This window comes from Lactuca sativa, chromosome 5, assembly GCF_002870075.4.
Source record: "Lactuca sativa cultivar Salinas chromosome 5, Lsat_Salinas_v11, whole genome shotgun sequence".
NCBI classification, from domain to species: Eukaryota; Viridiplantae; Streptophyta; class Magnoliopsida; order Asterales; family Asteraceae; genus Lactuca; species Lactuca sativa.
This window is the reverse complement of record NC_056627.2, coordinates 58,762,202-58,780,448: the sequence shown is the minus strand read 5'-3', so window position 1 is coordinate 58,780,448 and position 18,247 is coordinate 58,762,202.

The following is an 18,247-nucleotide window of genomic DNA, read 5'->3' as shown; positions in this document are numbered from 1 at the left end:
GTGAGTCCCCCAAAATACCACACATATCTCATTAGCCTCTCATGGCTATACTTAGATAAGACCCTCCGGTCTATGTGTCTCAGTGGGACCCTCCGGTCCCAAAACTCGGGTGGACCCTTCGGTCCTAACTTAGTAAGATCAGAATAATACACAACATAAATCACAAAAATGTACGCATATAAGACCCTCTGGTCTCACAAAGGTTACCACTCTAGGTAAAGTATAGTGAGAAGACTCACCTCGGATGATGAACAGCTCCTACAGATGTTGCTGCCGCACCGGCCTCTAACACTGGACGAAAATCCACAATTACCCAATTAAGATCTAAGTCCAAATCCTTACTCTTTAGGTCTAAAAGTATTCCACTAACTAGCCCATCGATAACCTAAAACTCATTGGGCCCACCAAGGCCCAATAATGAATAAGCTCTCCTGAGCTCCAACTCTCAAGTCCAAGCGACAAGCCCAACACAAGGGCCCAAGGCATATATATATATATATATATATATATATATATATATATATATATATATATATATATATATATATATATATATATATAATATTTCTCTACTCAAAATCTCTAGTTCACCAGCCCAAAGATCCAGGCCCAACCCTTAAGGCCCAAAATTAGATTTAGCCCAAAAAGCCCACAGCTAGGTTACGCGGGGCGTACCTCCCTTGGTACGCTCAGAGTACACAAGCATGCACAAAATCTAATCCGGGACCCCAACCCAGTACGTAGGCCGTACTAGGATTACGCTCGGCGTACGTACAGTATGAATTTTCTCACTTTCTAGGTCTTAACCGGTTAAGACCTTAGCTCATATCACAAATTTGGACTCCCTAGAGGCTCTTACTCCATAATGTTTGTGACTTTAAGCCTTAGCATGGAAGATAAAGTAACAAACACCCAAAACTCTCATTCTCTTATCTCAAAATGCTCATATCTCATGCATGGGTTGATTCAAACGTCCAAATCTTGATTTTTATGACACTATACTCCTAAATATACTCAAAGGAGATGATAATAAACTTTGGAGCTCAATATCTCATAAAGTCTCCAATTTGGGACTAAAATCCTAAAATATATTAAAATGATGCACAATTCAAAAGTGTGAGAAAGCTTTGAGCTTTATACCTCAACATGAAGCTTCCAACTCAGATAAGCGTAGACCCAAATCCTGGAATCCCACTCCTTCTTCTTCAAGGCTCCTTCTTCACTCCAAAGAAACACAAGATCACTCAATAGCTCACAAATGAACACACAAGCTCAATGGACGAGTATTTAGGGTTTGAGAGGGTTGATTGTCTGAGGATGGTATCCAGGAATGAGGCCATCTTATTCTTTATATAGGAAAACCCTCTCATTTAGGGTTTTCACTTTGTGCCTAGTACGCCCATCGTACCCTCTGGTACACCCAGCATACTAGGTGGCTCCGCTTAAGAGTCACGCACATGAGTATGTTAAGCGTACACACAGGTACGCCCAGCGTACTTAGCTGCCACCTTTCTCAAATAAGGGACTTATCCTGCTAAAACTTCAAACTTCCATATTTTCATCGATATAACTCGGTTCCCAATGAACCTCATATCCACGGAAAGGTGACGAGAAGACCTATGCTTCTAGCAACTCGTCGCAGCCCTAAGGCTTCCTCATGCCCGGGTTGCAGCTCACGAACCCTAATCACAGACGATCCAAAACAGGATCTAACAATTTGGGTGATTGTTTATAGATTGACCAAGAGTGCACATTTCATACCAATTGTCGATAGTATATATGTTGAGAAGTTAGCTGACATCTATATTTGGGAGGTGGTGGTTCGGAACGGTGTGCTAGTTTTGGTGGTTTCAGACCGAAATGTTCGTTTCACCACCAGGTTCTGGAGGAAGTTTCATGAGGAGTTCGACACTCATTTGCACTTTAGTACATCATGTTGTCCTCGGACCGATGACCAGAGCTAGCGGATGACTCAGACACTCGAGAATATGTTTGGGGCTTGTGTGTTAGATTTCGGAGGGAGTTAGGATACTTACCTTCCACTAGTCGAGTTCTCCTATAACAGCAATTATCATGTTAGTATTAACCGACCAACTTTTGAGATGTTGAATGGAAGAAGGTGTAAGACCCCAGTATGTTGGGGGAGGTCGAGCATCGAGTTATGGGGAGAGTACCAAGGTGGTACTCAAGACCACTGAGTTGATTCAGCAGGTGTACGATAGGCTACGAGTTGTGCAAAGCCAACATAATCTTTAGCCGATCGACGAAGTTCGGACCTTGAGTTTCAGGTGGGAGATTTGGTGCTTCTGAAGGTGTCACCTTGGAAGGGTTTCATTCGATTTCGAAAGCGGGAAAAGTTGGGCCCCATATTCACTAATCCTTTTAGGATATCATCCCGGGTGGGCAGGGTTGCATACCAGCTGGATTTTCCTGATGAGCTTAGTCGGATCCATAACACCTTTCATGTATCCTAGTGTAACGCCCGCAGATTCGGGCTAGTCAGTTTAGAGATAATACGAGTTAAAAATGACTTTTTGATAGAAGATTATTTAGGATAAATAATCTTAACCTAAGTTATAGTATATGTCACATGGATTCCGTACATATAAAGAACACTGAAATCCGACTTATAACGAAGAAGTTCTGACCAGTCGAAGTTTTACGATTAAACCGACACGACTCCGCATAACGTAAAAAGTGAATTTTTGATAAATTAATTTTTAGCCTTAGTAATTTAAACTAAAGTCATAGTATTCGTTAAACCGAGAGTGCATATAGAGAACATCCAAATCTGACATCATAAGAAGAAGTTATGATTTTTCAAAGTTTCAACGTAGCAGTATACACCTCAGAAATCGAATTTTAGATCGGTCAATTTTTAGCCAAAATGATCTAAATGAGAATTGAAGATCTTGTTAATAGGAGTCTAACGATAAAAAGACAGTCGAACACGGGGTCCATATGTAGAAGTTATGAATTTAAAATTGGTCGTTAACAGTGTAATCTTCTCAGACTGTTAAATTTAAAATTGGTCGGGAATTCGCCAATGGGGTCAAAAGGAAAGTTGCAGATCTCCTAAATACCTACGCGTGTATATAAAGAACGTTAAAATGGAGCTCATGCAAAAGCTATGAATTTTTTAAAATTGGTTGTTTTACATGCGTCCTACGACACGTGTCAGCACCAGATGAAGCCTTAGTGCCTACGAAGACTCACGACATAAGAGGCATGTCTCGCGACGTGAGAGGCCCCTAGATAGCCTATAAATAGAGCCAAAATTCACTGATTTCGTCACACCTTTCAACTCCATTCTCTCCCAAACCCCCCAAGATCCTAAGATCTTTTCTCTAGCACCTCCTAGGTGTTAGTAGCGAGTCCCTAAGTGCCAGAAGGCCCGGAGAAAAAGAGATTTCGGCTCAGAAGTTATGCCCACACAGAGCCCGTTTCCTCGCTAAACCCCCTTGTAAGTGAGTAATGATTACCATACTTTAAGTATAACTTATATTTAAGTTCACTATCGTTAATATAAACCTATAAATAAGATTTATCAGTGATTCTAAGTTGTTATACTGATTGATCTACTTACGGGGATGATGTATAGGCTGTGATTTAGTGAGGTATTTAAAATGGGATTTCCAAACTGTATACTTTGTATACCAAACGGACCCTAACTCCAACATGATCCTACCTGGTTGTTCCTTACTTGATAGATCTTGAAGTAGACTTTGAGTTAATGACAAATCTAGATCAATAATTAGTCACGATAAATAATAGAATAAGACTTAGTAATCATGATACTAGGTTTCGTCAAAAGAAAAGATAATTGTTAGAAGCGAAGCGCTGCCCAAATTATGAGTCGTCACCTTAACAAGTGAGTGAATAGTTACTTTCATCTTACATATAGATATGAAGTATTTTATATTAATACATGATATATGTACTTATTATATGTGCTCCTGATATCTATGCTATATGAACGATTTATACATGTTTTACCTGATTTAAACTATATATGTATTTTTATACCTATAAATATATAGGGTAAATATGGGTAGATGAAAGATGATATAGATGATGAGAGATGAAAGATGATATAGATGTTCAGAGGTGAAAGATGATGAGAAGCCTTGACTTTAGAGCTGATCTAGTTATCTAGCAGAGTATAGATGACAACTACAGACTATTCTAGATAGTCCAGTGGAACGGTAGTAGGCTCGCAACTTGTAGGTGTTTTTGAAATATGTGCTCACCAGATCTACTCTAAAAATCCTAGCAGTTGCGCCTAATGGATAATATTGGCAACTATGCCTAATAGATAACCTTTAAACTACGTGTTCACCAGATATACTCTAAAAATCCTGGCAGTTGCGCCTAATGGATAATATTGGCAACTGTGCCTAATAGATAACAATGGCAGTTGTGTCTAATAGACAACAATAGCGATTGTGCCTAAAAGATAACATCGACAGCTATGGACTTACTGCCTGTAAGATAAACCCTGGCAGCGATGGACTTCGTGCCATTTCCTTAGGACAATCCTTAGGAATAAATAAATGAAGAATAGATCATTCTTAGGGAAGATCCTTAAGAATAAAGTGTTGGGTTTTGAGCATTCTACCACTCCTAAGTGTACATGCAACCCTAAATACCTTGGATCTATGTTTTCTCTATTATACATACAAATATGAACAACCAAGGTATTATCCTAATCTAGCATACAAAACAATGAATATAACAAGATAGAATACATACCTCTTTGATGTATAATGTCTTCATGAAGCTTGAGTGCCTAGTGCCTCAAGTGTGACACCTCAAATGGTTCACACAATACCAAATACACTTGGAATGACTTGAGATAATTCTACACTTCATGAAAATCGGCTAGCCCTTCTATTACACACACTATTCCCGATTTTGGTCAAGAATAAGATGCATATATAGTTAGGGTTACACCATGTAAACCCTAATTGACATGGCCTTTCATTTCCATGATCCATGGGTACAAAAACACCATGAAGCATCATATGGGTTTTAGCCCAACTAGATAATCCATGGAGCATTAGCCCACTATATAAGTATGGATGATTTATACAATCAACCCATATATTTAATTAGTCTTCTTTTGATCACATAATTAATTCTTGATCAATACTAATTAAATATTATTATTCTTATTATTAATATACTAGAACTTATAATATATTAATAACCATAAGTGTCTTATTTCTCTCATTTAGTCTATCCAAGCGCATGATGCCATGCAACCTAAATGGACCATGTCGGGTCGGGTCAAGTCTTACCAATTATAGTTATGGACTTAGACATTAATCCAACATAAAGAAGATAATGGGGATGGGAAATTGGGTTAATTGTTTGGTGGTTAAACATAATAATTATATTATTGTGGGTTGAAAACCCTATGTACTCACCAGGGTTCCCAACCTGACCCACTCAGTTTATTGTATCAGAGGTGGCTATATGAAAGATACATTTTGCTGAGAGATTCAAGGATTATTAAGCCATTAGTTTAATTACTGTAAGGCTTGTAATATTTCGTTATGCTTATGCTTTTGTATTGACGATGACATCCCAATGTTTTAATATAAATAAAATACATTTCTTCAAAAATGCTTTGATAATATCATTATCATGTTTTTCTAGGAACAAATTCCGCAATATTTCTCTTCAAAAAGGATACTCTTATTTTAAAATAAGCATAAATAAAATTTTTAAAATGACCGTGAATACAGGGATGTCACACCCAGCTTCGAAAGTGTATGGCTGATGAATCTGCAGTTGTTCCTATGGAAGATATTCAGGAGGATAAGTGCTTGAATTACATTGAGAGATCGGTGGTGATCCTCGATCGGAAGATGAAGACCTTGTGAAACAAGGTGGTGGGTTTAGTGAAGGTGCAATGGTTGCACCGAAAGGGTTCAGAGTGGACATGGGAGCTTGAGGAGGAGACGCGGGAGCATTATTATGAGTTATTTGCGGCAGCGGACTTCGATGACGAATTCTGATTCTAGTGGGGGAGAATTTTAGCACCCATATCATTGAGGTACTTACTTTTCAATTTATAGATTTGGAGGAGGGTCACGATGTGAGACTTGGTGGTCACGTCGTGAGTGACCATTGACTTGTTGACTCGTATTTTTGATCCTCACGATGTGAGACATTGGATGCTCGCGATGTGAGAATGTCTTGATGACCAAAACCCTATTATTTCAAGTATTTAATGCAATAAGAGGGCTAGGGTTGCCCATGTAACATCCCAAGTAAGAATCAAGAGTTCAGGGGGTAAAGTGTAAGTTTAGAAAAGAGGAACTCAGCGAGTAGGAGCTGCAACTCGTTGAGTCTAAGCGTGTGTCGGGCACATGTTAAGTGACCGGACTCGCCGAGTCGGAGGCTGGACTCGACGAGTCCGTGCTGGAATGAGAAACCCTAATTCCTAGGGTTTGCACCCTATTTAAGGAGACTTAAATGTAACACCCGGGTTCCAGGGCTAAGCATTTTTAGACAATGTAATAGTCTAGGTCAACTCTTGTAACTCTTTTTGAAGTAATAAAGATGAAATATTTGAGTATTATGTGAATTATGTGTATTTATGTGCTTATTATTTAATTATAAATGTATAATTAATAAAGAATAAAAATAAGCATCAAAATTAAAGTATGAGATAAGCCCGATATCTTTATATAAAGTTTTAGTGGTCGAAACAAGGATTTCGGGGATATAAAGAACGCCGAAATTCGAGTTATAACGAAGAAGTTATGACGCGTAAATAGTGAATTTATGATAGAGCGAGATTTAGCCTTAGCACTCTAAACGAAAGTCGTAGAATGTGTTAAACTAAGAGCGTTGGTAAAAAGAACGCCTGAATATGACTTCGTATGAAGAAGTTATGATTTTTCGAAGTTTCGAGTTAGCAGTGTACAACCCGAAATTCGAATATTAGATCGAGCGGTTTTCAGCCGATACGACCTGAATGAGAATCGAATATCTCGTTAAAATTAGCATAACGAGAAAAAGATGGGCGAAAACGAACGTCGGATGAAGAAGTTATGAGGATTTAATGGACCAATCATGTCCCGGCCTGTTAATAATATAAAATTTAAAATCGAATCAAAATTAGCCGACGGAGTCTAAACGAAAGTTGTAGAGTACATTCCCACCTTCGCGTGGATATAAAGAACGTCGAAAACAGAGCTCGTATGTGAAAGTTATGATTTTTAGAAGTTAAGAGTGCAATTTGCGAAATCTAATGCTAGAACGATGACGTGGCAAGATCCCAGTCGTCGCTTGCTGATCATGGCTCGCTTCGGATGAAGGACACGTCGCCTCTCGGACGCCTAGCGTTCTCCTTACGCGCCGCGTGCGAGGTCGGAACGCCTCGCGTACTTCAGCCTCCTGCGGTCCAAGATTGAGCCACGTCGTACCATCCGAAGTCTGCCACCTCGCATCTTATCCGAGCCACTACGCCAGCGTAGGTCCGAGGTACGCCCAGCGTACCGAGGCCTCGCAACCTATAAAAGGGAACCGAGGGCAACCTCATTTCTTGCACCTTTCCACCTTCTTTCTCTCACTAGTTTCTCTCTCTAGCTCCTCTAAACCCCCCTAAGCCCTAGACAAAACCCCTAGCTCCCGAGGGAAGCCCCGAGGCTCCCGGAGTCCCGAGAAAAAGAGTCTTTCGGTTTCGAAACGCTGCTCCAAATAAAGTTCCGGTTTTCGTTAAAATCCGTTGTAAGTGAGCTACGCTTACGCAATTTTTAATATAGCTTTCAAATAATTATAGGAATGTTATTAGGTCCTTAAAATAATTATTTAGGCTATTATTATGAGTTATATTGAATGTTATTTAACGCTTATATAATAATAATAATAATAATAGTCATACTATTAATTTGTCGCGGTTGACGTTAGACTAAACCCTAGTGGTATCGATACTAGGTTTTATCGAAGGAAAATTGTTTTGAGAGTATCGAAGCGTTGTCTGAGTACTGAGTCACCACCTTTCAAGTGAGTGCATAGTTACTTTCAGCTTACACATAGATATAAAGTATTTTATATAAATTGCATGCTATGTGTGCATATTATTTGAATACTTGCTATCTATGCTGGATGAACATTTTTATACATGTTTTCAATGATTTAAACTGTATATGTATTTTATATCTACGAAAATGTTGGGGTAAAACATGGGTAGATGTATTATTTGCTATGTGATAAAATGAAATAATGAGAGGCCTCGTTATAGATGTTATTGATGATCCAGTCATTTAGCGGAGTATTGATGACGACCACGGACTATTCTAGACAGTCCAGTGGAACACTATCAGGCTCGCAACCTGTAGGTGTTTATTTGAACTGTGTGTTTATTTGAACTATGTGCTCATCAGGTGTATTCCATCCCCCACATGGTTACCTTAAGGACATTTATTGCTAAGGAATCCCCTTAGCAGTAGTGTCCATCCCGATGATAGTCCTTAGACTAGGTCCCTTGTGTTAGATGTTTTAGGGACGTAAAGTGAGGATAACGGGAACGGGTAATCGGGTTTGTTTGGTTTGATAAAGCTAATAACTTATTTATTGTGCGTTGAAAACCCTATGTGCTCACCAGGCTCCCAAGCCTGACCCACTCAGTTTCTTGTATTACAGGTAGTGGCGCATGAGCATAGATGTGATGTCTTGGGATGAGAGATTAATGGATTTTAGGCCTGTAAATAAGGAATAATGTAGTAAGGCCTATGTTGTATTGTTTATGCTTATGATCTGTATTGAACATGACATCCCGAGTCTTTTTAATGAAATACATTTCTACGGAAATGCTTTTGATAAATCTTTATCATATTTTGTTTTGGGACAAATTCCGCAACAGTTTTATTTAAAATGTTACTCTGATTTTTAAACAAAGCATAAACAAAATCGGTCTTTTCTGGCCATGAAAATGGGGATGTCACATTAAGCCCCCATTTCGGCCCCTTATTACTCCCCTGAGAATCAGCAGCCCTAAAATCATAAGTGAGAGCTCTGGGAGCATTTTGGAGCTTGATAAGTGGATTTAGAAAGGAAGTCTTAAAGATTAAGAAGCTTGGATCAAGAAGGCTTGAGGAGATTTGGTTTACTCTTCAGTTGGAGGTTGTTTTGAGGTAGGGATTCGTCATCTTGGCTTTATTTTTTCTAGATCCACCTTTCATGGAGCTTTAGGGTTTGTTTGGAGGAATTTATGATGAGATCTTGATACATGAGCTAGATCAGGAGTTGAAACTCCAGATCAGAGTTCTATATGGATTCTATGTGAAGAAATCCCTTTGTTTAGCTATGCAAAAGCCATCCCTAATGAGTTAAGTTCCATTTTATCTTGGTTTTTGGTGAATGGATCATGGAAGCACGTAAAGGTAGCAACTTTATGTTGCTAATGAACCATAGGAACCCCGATCTATTGTTTGGAGCAAAGGAGAAGCTATGTAATTTCAGATTATGGAATATCCCGTGTGGACTCGGCGAGTCTGGGAGAAGACTCGCAGAGTCGGGTAGGGTTTGATCCGATTAGTCCCGTGTGGACTCGGCGAGTTGGAAGAACAACTCGGCGAGTCTGTTGAAGATTGCCTTGGACTCGGCGAGTCTGGTTATGGAACCCTAGCCTTTCCTGGTTAAGCTGTGTCTCGGTGAGTTGAGGGGCAATGCGGTGAGTTGAGCAGGATGAGACTCATAGATTGTTGGACTCAGCGAGTCTTGGGGTGACTCGGCGAGTTGAGTCGTGATTGGGAGTTCATGAGTAAAGGAACTCGACGAGTTGACGGGTTGACTTGACGAGTAGGGTCAACCAGGAAGGTTGACTTTGACTGAGGACTTTGACTTTGACCAAGGGTTGACCAGTTGACTTTCGTGGGTATTTTGGTATTTATTGGTTTTGGTTATTTGTTAATGTTCAGTGGTGGAGTTCGTGTCGGTGGTCGGAGCAGCGTGATCTTATTCTTCAGTCGGCAGTTGCAGGTGAGTTATCCTCACTATACTGACAGGGTCTACGGCACCAAGGTCGGCCCTCTATCGGATGGAAATCCGGGTATTGTTGTTATGTTATTGCTTTGCTATGTTTGCATCCGGGTAGTTAGGATGGTATATGTGTGACCGTAAGGTCTTATGTGCTATGAAGAGTATGAGATATACGTTGTTAGATGTTATGAGAGTTGTATGTGTCATGTTACAATATCAGCAGTATGTTATGGACCGGAAGGTCATCATGTTATAGAAGGTCTTATGTGCTATGAAGAGTATGAGATATACGTTGTTAGATGTTATGAGAGTTGTATGTGTTATGTTATGATAGGAGCAATATGTTATGGACCGGAAGGTCATCATGTTATATGCGGTTATGTGATATGTATGTGCTATGCATGTTATGTATGATAAGGACCAGAAGGTTAAGATGATATTTATGTATGTGCTACGTATGCTACGTATGGTAAGGACCGAAAGGTCAAGCTGATATGGACCAAAAGGTCAACAGAGTATGGACCGAAAGGTCAACAGAGTTATGGGATGGAAATCCCCTGTGGCATATGGATCAGAAGATACTATGGAGTTATGGCCTGGAAGGGTGTATGTGTTGTTATGGCCTGGAAGGGCGTACGTGTTGTTATGGCCTGGAAGGGCGTATGTGTTGTATGTAGTATTTTGGGGGTAACTCACTAAGCTTTTGGGCTTACAGTTTCAGTGTATTGTTCCAGGTACTTCAGGAGACCGTGGCAAGGCGAAGGCGTGATCGTACCGCTCCTCAGTTTTATGTTGATGTTTCTAGGATAATCTGATAATAAAAGAATTGAAAACCTTTTTGTAATAACTTAATGAATATGGTTGTTTTTGAAAAATTTAAATTGGTTGTAAATTTTATGGTCATTACAACCCATCCTTAGCCTCACTTACTTTCTTGCCTCCTGGAAACCCTAATCTCGACATTACTTGAGGTCCTTAGCCATTTTTGGTAACATTAAAGCACTTTTTGGTGGTTTGTTGCTCATTGAAGTGAAAGAAGACATTGTTAGAGCAATCTCTTGGTAATCCAACTTCTACCTCACCTTCTTGTAGAGCTTTTGGACCATTGTAAGTCATAAATCTCTAGCCTTTTTACCTATTGCATGCTAAATCTAGGTTTTAAGCTCTTTTTTTCATGATGGTGAAGGATTTCATGCATAGGATCCATAAAGTTGGAAACTTTACGGATCATTGAGGCATTCTCTGTAATATAATCCTTGGATCTGATTTTTGGTGTAGTTTGAGAATCCAAGCATAATTCTTGATCTTATTTTTCCCTCTTTTGACCTAGTGAGTATTTGAGTCATGCATTGGACATGCATGATTGAAAAGCTATGATTTTTATCATCCTTTGGGTGAGGAAAGACCCTCTGGAAAGTCCCATGTAATGGTTGAAAGGAATAAGAGCTTAATGCTCCAAGGTGGCTAATGCAGCACTCACGACGTGAGGAATAAGTTTATCACATCATGAGAATGCATGTCATCCCGACTATTTAGTTCCGATTAGGTCACGACATGACCCAGGAAGTGGTCACGACGTGACCCAGGAAGTGTTCACGACGTGAAAATGATTGAAATCGAGACTGGACAAGATTTTGCGTTGAGTTGACCCGCTAAGTTAGGACCGGATCGAGTCAATGCTCACAATGTGACCATGGGTTGGTCACGACATGAGGGTCATCTGTTGGAGTTTGGACCGTTGAATTAAGGCCATTTGTGATCATTTGGGTCTTAGGGTTCTCTAGATGGGTTGGTCCATTCATGGACCTAGTTTGGGCTTGGGCCATTATTGGGCTTAACCCTAGAAATGTGACTTGGTTTGGTATTGATTGTGCTTAGTGTGAGTAGTCATTCTACAGCAGATCCGAGCGTGATTTTTGTTATCTTCTGATTGAGGTGAGTCTCCTCACTGGATTCATGGGTCAATGTAACATCCGATTTAAGGGATATTATTGTAAAGGTTAATCTTGGGTTTCAAGGGGGGACTCGACGAGTTGAGGGTCCAACTCGTCGAGTCGAGTCGCGATCCTTCGGGGGATTTAATGAGTGGACTCGACGAGTCAGAAGAGGGACTCGCCGAGTAGATACTGGTCCGAGAGAAACCCTAAGTTTCGGGCTTGGAGCGTATTTAAAGGAACTTATGACCTTGGGTGCGCCTCATATCCTCTGTGAGAAACCCTAAATCACCATGGGAGCTTGGGTGAGTTCTTATGATGATATCAAGTGGTTTAGTGAGTTATATGGAAGGAAAGGTACATGAATCAAGCAAGGAACGAGATGGAGGCTGTGGATCTAGCTTATCTTCTCATGGAGCTGCTGTGGAAGGTATGACCTTGCATCCTTTTCAACTAATTGTGATTAGACCTCTAGATCTTGGGAGTTTTGGGGCTTAACTCCCCTCCTTTTATCTTTGAGCTAAGTGAGACATGATCTGAGGTGGGAAACCTCAGATCTGAGCCTTGAGAGGTCCTTAGAGGCTAGATGCCTCGGCTTTAGTGGGCCAAATGAAGGTTGTTGAGCAAAAACCTTCATGAAGAGTATGTTTTGGTGTTTTGCAGCTATAACACCGTGCATTAGCGTAAAGATCGAAACTTTATGAAAGTATTAAGCCTTGGAATGATAGATATATAGATTAGAGTGTTAGATTTGGTTGAAATCGTCTGGATAAGGAAAAGTCTGAATGGACTCGCCGAGTCAATGAGCCGACTCGACGAGTCGGCTAGGGCTTCATGTCTGGACTAAATCGCGATTTAGCCCGGCGAGTCGTGGGGTCGGCTCGACGAGTTAAGATGGATCTTCAAGAGACTTCGGGAATGTGAGTGAACTCGACGAGTCACAAAGGTGTACTCGTCGAGTCGGGCCAAGTGGGACTGTTGACTTGAGTTGACTTTTGTTGACTGTGGGGTCTTGGTCAACATAAGTAATAGAGACCATGGAGGGGTAAAATGGTCCTTTATCCACTTCCCAATTAGATAGGGAAAGAGTAATTGTCAGTTTAATTGGAGTTTAGATTTTGAGTGTTAATTAGAGGTATTTGTCTTATGTGTTAGGCGGTGGCGAGTTCGAGATTCGAGTGTGAGGATAGCTGCTTTTTTCTTGTCAGGTGAGTCTTCTCACTATACTTTACCTAGAGTGGTAATTAGAGTTATACGACAAAGTATCTTGTATGCTATTTGTGTGATTGTGATACACTGCATTATTTCTATGTGATTCATGTTGTGTATGTTCCAGAGTTTACAGAGTTAGAACCGGAAGGTTCACAGAGTTAGGACTGGAGGGTCCATAGAGTTATAGCCTCGAGTGTCTAGTATGTGTTATATATGGTATTTTGGGGAACTCACTAAGCATCATGCTTACCGTGTTATGTGTTATGTGTTTCAGGTTTTCCTCTCGGGATCGCGGGACGGCACCGACTTGATTGTACACACCAGAGAAAGAGTTATGAGGATCCTGGATTATTAATGGAATTGTACTTCGTAATTGAATAAAATAGATTTTATACGATATGTTATGAAGAGTATGCATTTTAAAATTGAAAAATTGTTTTAAATTTTCACGTCGTCACAAGTTGGTATCAGAGCCTTGGTTTGAGGGATTCGAATGCACCTTCAGGTATGTTGGAACTCAAACTGAGGAATTGAGGAAAGTTTTTCAAAATAAGTGATTTTTCTAAAACGAGTAGGAGTTTTAAGAGAAAACGAGAAAGAGCTGTGTATACAATCAGCCAGAGCCCGAACGGTGATTTCCCAAAATACCCTTACCTTATGTGTTATGAGATATTATACATGCTAGAGACAGGCTAGGTATTTCATATTTTAGGACTAGAGTGGCTTGATTTGTGATGCCTTAGTCTAGGAGTTGCTGTTATCTGTGATGCACTTTCGAGTATGTGATGAGTAAGAGTATCCAGCGGGAATCCTTGTAGAGAAGGGACCTGAGTAGAGAAGTAATCTAGGAGAGATACCTAGATGAGCATTTATGGTGCCTACTGCGAGAATAGTTAGACACCTGCGAGGGGTAGAGTTACTTGATTTCGGTGATATCTTTTGAGCGTGAGTAGAGCTAGTGGAGTTGTACCTAGAGTGGTTTCTCATGTTGGTAGAGATTATTCAATGCCGAATGTTGCTTGCTTCGTGCTTTGTAGAACTCTCGGTGATAGGAGACAGCTACTAAGTGAATATGACGATATTCAAGAGGTAAGTGGTTGGCATCATTAGGAGTTCTTTAGCAGCTGATGGCGGAGAAATGTGAGAACCTAGGAAGAGCCTAGGAAGTGACCTTAGTCAGAAGAGTACGCTGGCAGAGTAGAGCATTTCGCTGGGAAGCGAGTACGCGTATGGGGATTGGTGATTGAGAAGGTTAAGCAGCTACTCAGGGAATCTGGTATGGTCCTTGTAGAAAGTATGGGTAGATGTGGCAGGTAGTATAGGCCCGTACTACTGAAAGCAGAGGACCCATACTCGATGCAGGGAATATTCCAGACATTCTGAGTAGCAGATCGAGAGGTGATGTCATGGTTCGAGTACCATGATCACTAGCAAATCGAGAGGTGATGTCTTGGTTCGAGTACCATGATCAGTAACAGATCGAGAGGTGATGTCATGGTTCGGGTACCATGATCAATAGCAGATCGAGAGGTGATGTCATGGTTTGGGCACCATGATCGGTAGCAGAGCGAGAGGTGATGTCATGGTTCGAGTACCATGCTTCGTAGCGGATAGTGTTTGTGCTTTTTCCAGATATCATGTCGTGTTTGGGTTATTCTATGATCGAATGCGACAGAATATGGGGCCAGAGGGCCATGTTGAACGAGTTTCAATGGAGCATACCTTGAGAAGAGATTTGAGTTGATTTCTGAGAGATTTTTTTTAGTGAGATGTCAGTTAGAGTCGCAAGACTCGAAGATGAGTGGAGATGATATTATATGAAGGATTGCGGCCTGAGTTGAGCAACCAGCCGATAGTGGAGACGTCACCTTCTGTGATCTAAGTGGTGCTATTTCTGTTTCCTGTGGGAAACATAAGAAGTGTCGAGATTTTTGGTTTTGAGATTGGGGGTAACCCCTGCGGGGTAGCAGTGATGGCGATCTTCCACCGGAGTATTTGGCAGTAGGTCTGCCAAGAGGTAATGATATAGCATGATCAGGCTGACGGTGGGAACTAAGATGGTCAAGGACCAGGACACACCCTACTCGAGCATAGTAGGGCACGTGTTAGCTGTAGCAACGGATGATCAAGAAGAGTATATCGGGGTGATGTTTTTTTTTGTCTATGATGGGTACCGAGAGTGGAAGGGGAGTCTCTGCTCTTATGATGAGTGATGTGATAGAGCGTTGGTTGAGGAGTCGAGGATGAAGAGAATGATAGTTCATTATTTCCATACTAAGAGTCAGAGTTAATATTGGACAATTGGGGAGGTCCGGTGATGGGAGGGTGTGAGTTTCTGAATGACTAGAGATAGTCATAATGGGAATTTCTGAGAATTTCATCTGAGATTGGGGTTATTTGGGGTTGCTTGATCATTGTCGGGAGATCATCGAGCATGTGTAGCACCTTCCAGGAGTAGGTGCGATGTTACTGGTGGGAACAGTCTGTGGGATAGGTTGTTGGTGCATCAAATGATGATGGTTCAAACCCTGAGTGGGGGAGAACCGGGTATTCTAATGAGAAAATCAGAGGTTGGAACAAGAGAGGTTAGAGAACTGGATATAGAGACCTGTGGTACGGATTCAGAATACCAGCGTTCTTGGTGGTTAAGGTGAGGTGCAGAGTAAGTTTATGCATGAGGCTCGTGCTCATGAAAGGATGAGTGTCTCCACGGCCGGTGGCCGGTGGTCAGGGAACTCGTAGTGGTTAGAAATTCTTCGAGGTGGTTTGGCTTGTAAGGTTAGTTTGGCGGTTGGTAAATTCCGGTCCGATGTATGGGCTGTTATATGTAGTTTGGGAAGAGCAGATGTGGAATTAGACGGCCAACCTCAGGGTCGGTCAGTGTATTCTTGCATGAGTTTTGAGCAATAGAGGAGGGAGTTTCGGATGGTTGTCATCATGTTCCGAGTCATTGTCGATTCATCAGTGTTTCAATTGAGAGTTGGGATACTCCGAAGTTGCGCGTTGTGTGAAATGAAGGATAGTTATGATATCATGAGGGAATGCATGGAGGTATCCGTGTATGATTTCGTAAGTATGGGATCGGTGGTTGAAGCAGGACATTGTGATGTTCTGCGAGGGTGTTCCGGGGTATCCAAGTATGATGCCCTAAACTCCGAATCATTTTAGAGTCGTGAGTTTGAGGCGGAAAGTGGTGAATTAAGTATCTACGGTTCCAATGGGAGCCCTTCGGGTATTGACATCACGAGGGATCATTTAAGAAGGTGGATGGCATCACGGAAAGGTGTTATGTTATGGCAGTTGTCATTAGATATTGATGCGTAAATTGGATGAGTGTGGGTACCTATCTATGTTAGTCCGCGGAGCATGAGTTAGAGGACGCAGAGTGGTGTTAACGTGAGTATGAGACTGTGGGATGATAAGAGAGAGCGCTGCTAGTCAGCAAGAGGGTGTTTTGATACTGCGGGGATCCGTAGTACTCACTAGTCAGTGAGAGGGTGTTGTAATATTGTAGGGAGTCGTAGTACTCACTAGTCAGCGAGAGGGTGTTGTGATACTACAGGGAGTCGTAGTACTCACTAGTCAGTGAGAGGGTGTTGTGATACTGCGGGGAGCCATAGTACTCACTAGTCAGTGAGAGGGTGTTGTGATACTGCGGGGAGCCATAGTACTCACTAGTCAGCAAGAGGGTGTTGTGATACTGCGGGGAGCCGTAGTACTCACTAGTCAGTGAGAGGGTGTTTTGATACTGCGGAGAGCCGTAGTATTCACTAGTCAGTGAGAGAGTGTTGTGATACTGCAGGGAGCCGTAGTACTCACTAGTCAGCGAGAGGGTGTTGTGATACTACGGGGAGCCGTAGTACTCACTAGTCAGTGAGAGGGTGTTATGATACTGCAGGGAGCCGTAGTATTCACTACTCAGTGAGAGGGTGTTGTGATACTGCGGGGAGCCGTAGTACTCACTAGTCAGCGAGAGGGTGTTGTGATACTACGGGGAGCCGTAGTATTCACTAGTCAGCGAGAGGGTGTTGCGATACTGCAGGGAGCCGTAGTACTCACTAGTCAGTGAGAGGGTGTTGTGATACTGCGGGGGGCCGTAGTATTCACTAGTCAGCAGAGGGTATCGTGGTGCTACAGGAAGCCATATTATTCGCAAGTCAGATCATGACACAAAGGAGTGTTAGGCTTGGGTAGCCTTATTATTGAGTTTTTGGGGACCTGGTGATCGGATCAGGAGCGAGACTGTGGTCTCCTTAATGATCAGGGATCGTTATATACTGAGTTAAGGTGTGGTTATCACAATCAGAAGGAATTGGGGAAGTGACGTACGCATGGGCTGCGAGTCATGAGTCATGGGTTGAGTGGTTCATAAGGACGGGTGGTTCCAATTATGGGTCGGACCAGACTCTCAAGTTTGAGTTTGGCTCTAGTGGTGCCTTGAGTAGGCGAGATGAGATTCTAGATTCTGAGATGGGTCCTAAGTTGAGAGGTATTGTTATCCAGCTGATGCCTTAAACTTGTGTAGGTCAACACTCGGGTACGGGAGGTACCGCGAGGCGCATGTATCTAGGGAGTAGTATTCGACAAAGGTCGAGGGTGAAATGATTTAGTGGGTTTGTATTATTCGTTGGGGTAAAGAGAGCTACGTGACTTGTGTGTCATCGGGCCGAGATTGTTGTGTGAGAAGGAAGTCGGTGAGACATTTCGGGGCATGTTATAGGTGACCTTTGGAGGTGCAACTGTGGAGTCAAGAGTTGACTTAGTGCCCAGTATTGAAAAGGGATACGAGAAACAAAGTTGGGGCTTTCGAATGTGATATCTGAGGACACTTCTGAACGAGTATGGTTTTTACCTTGTGTCTAAGGGCAGAGTGTTAAGGATTCTACGTCGGATGGGTCCTGATAGTGGTTTAGTAGATGAGCCCTAGTGAGGTGTGGACCCTTCCGTTTCTTGGGGCGTGATTCAGATCTTTTAGCATGTTGGTATGAGTCAGCGGTATCCGATTGTTGGATTCGGTCTTGTGAGAATCAGAGGATCAGTGGGTTATTAGGGTTGACATTCGAGGAACGAATATCATGGTGATCGCTTGAGTAGGTGGTATGGCT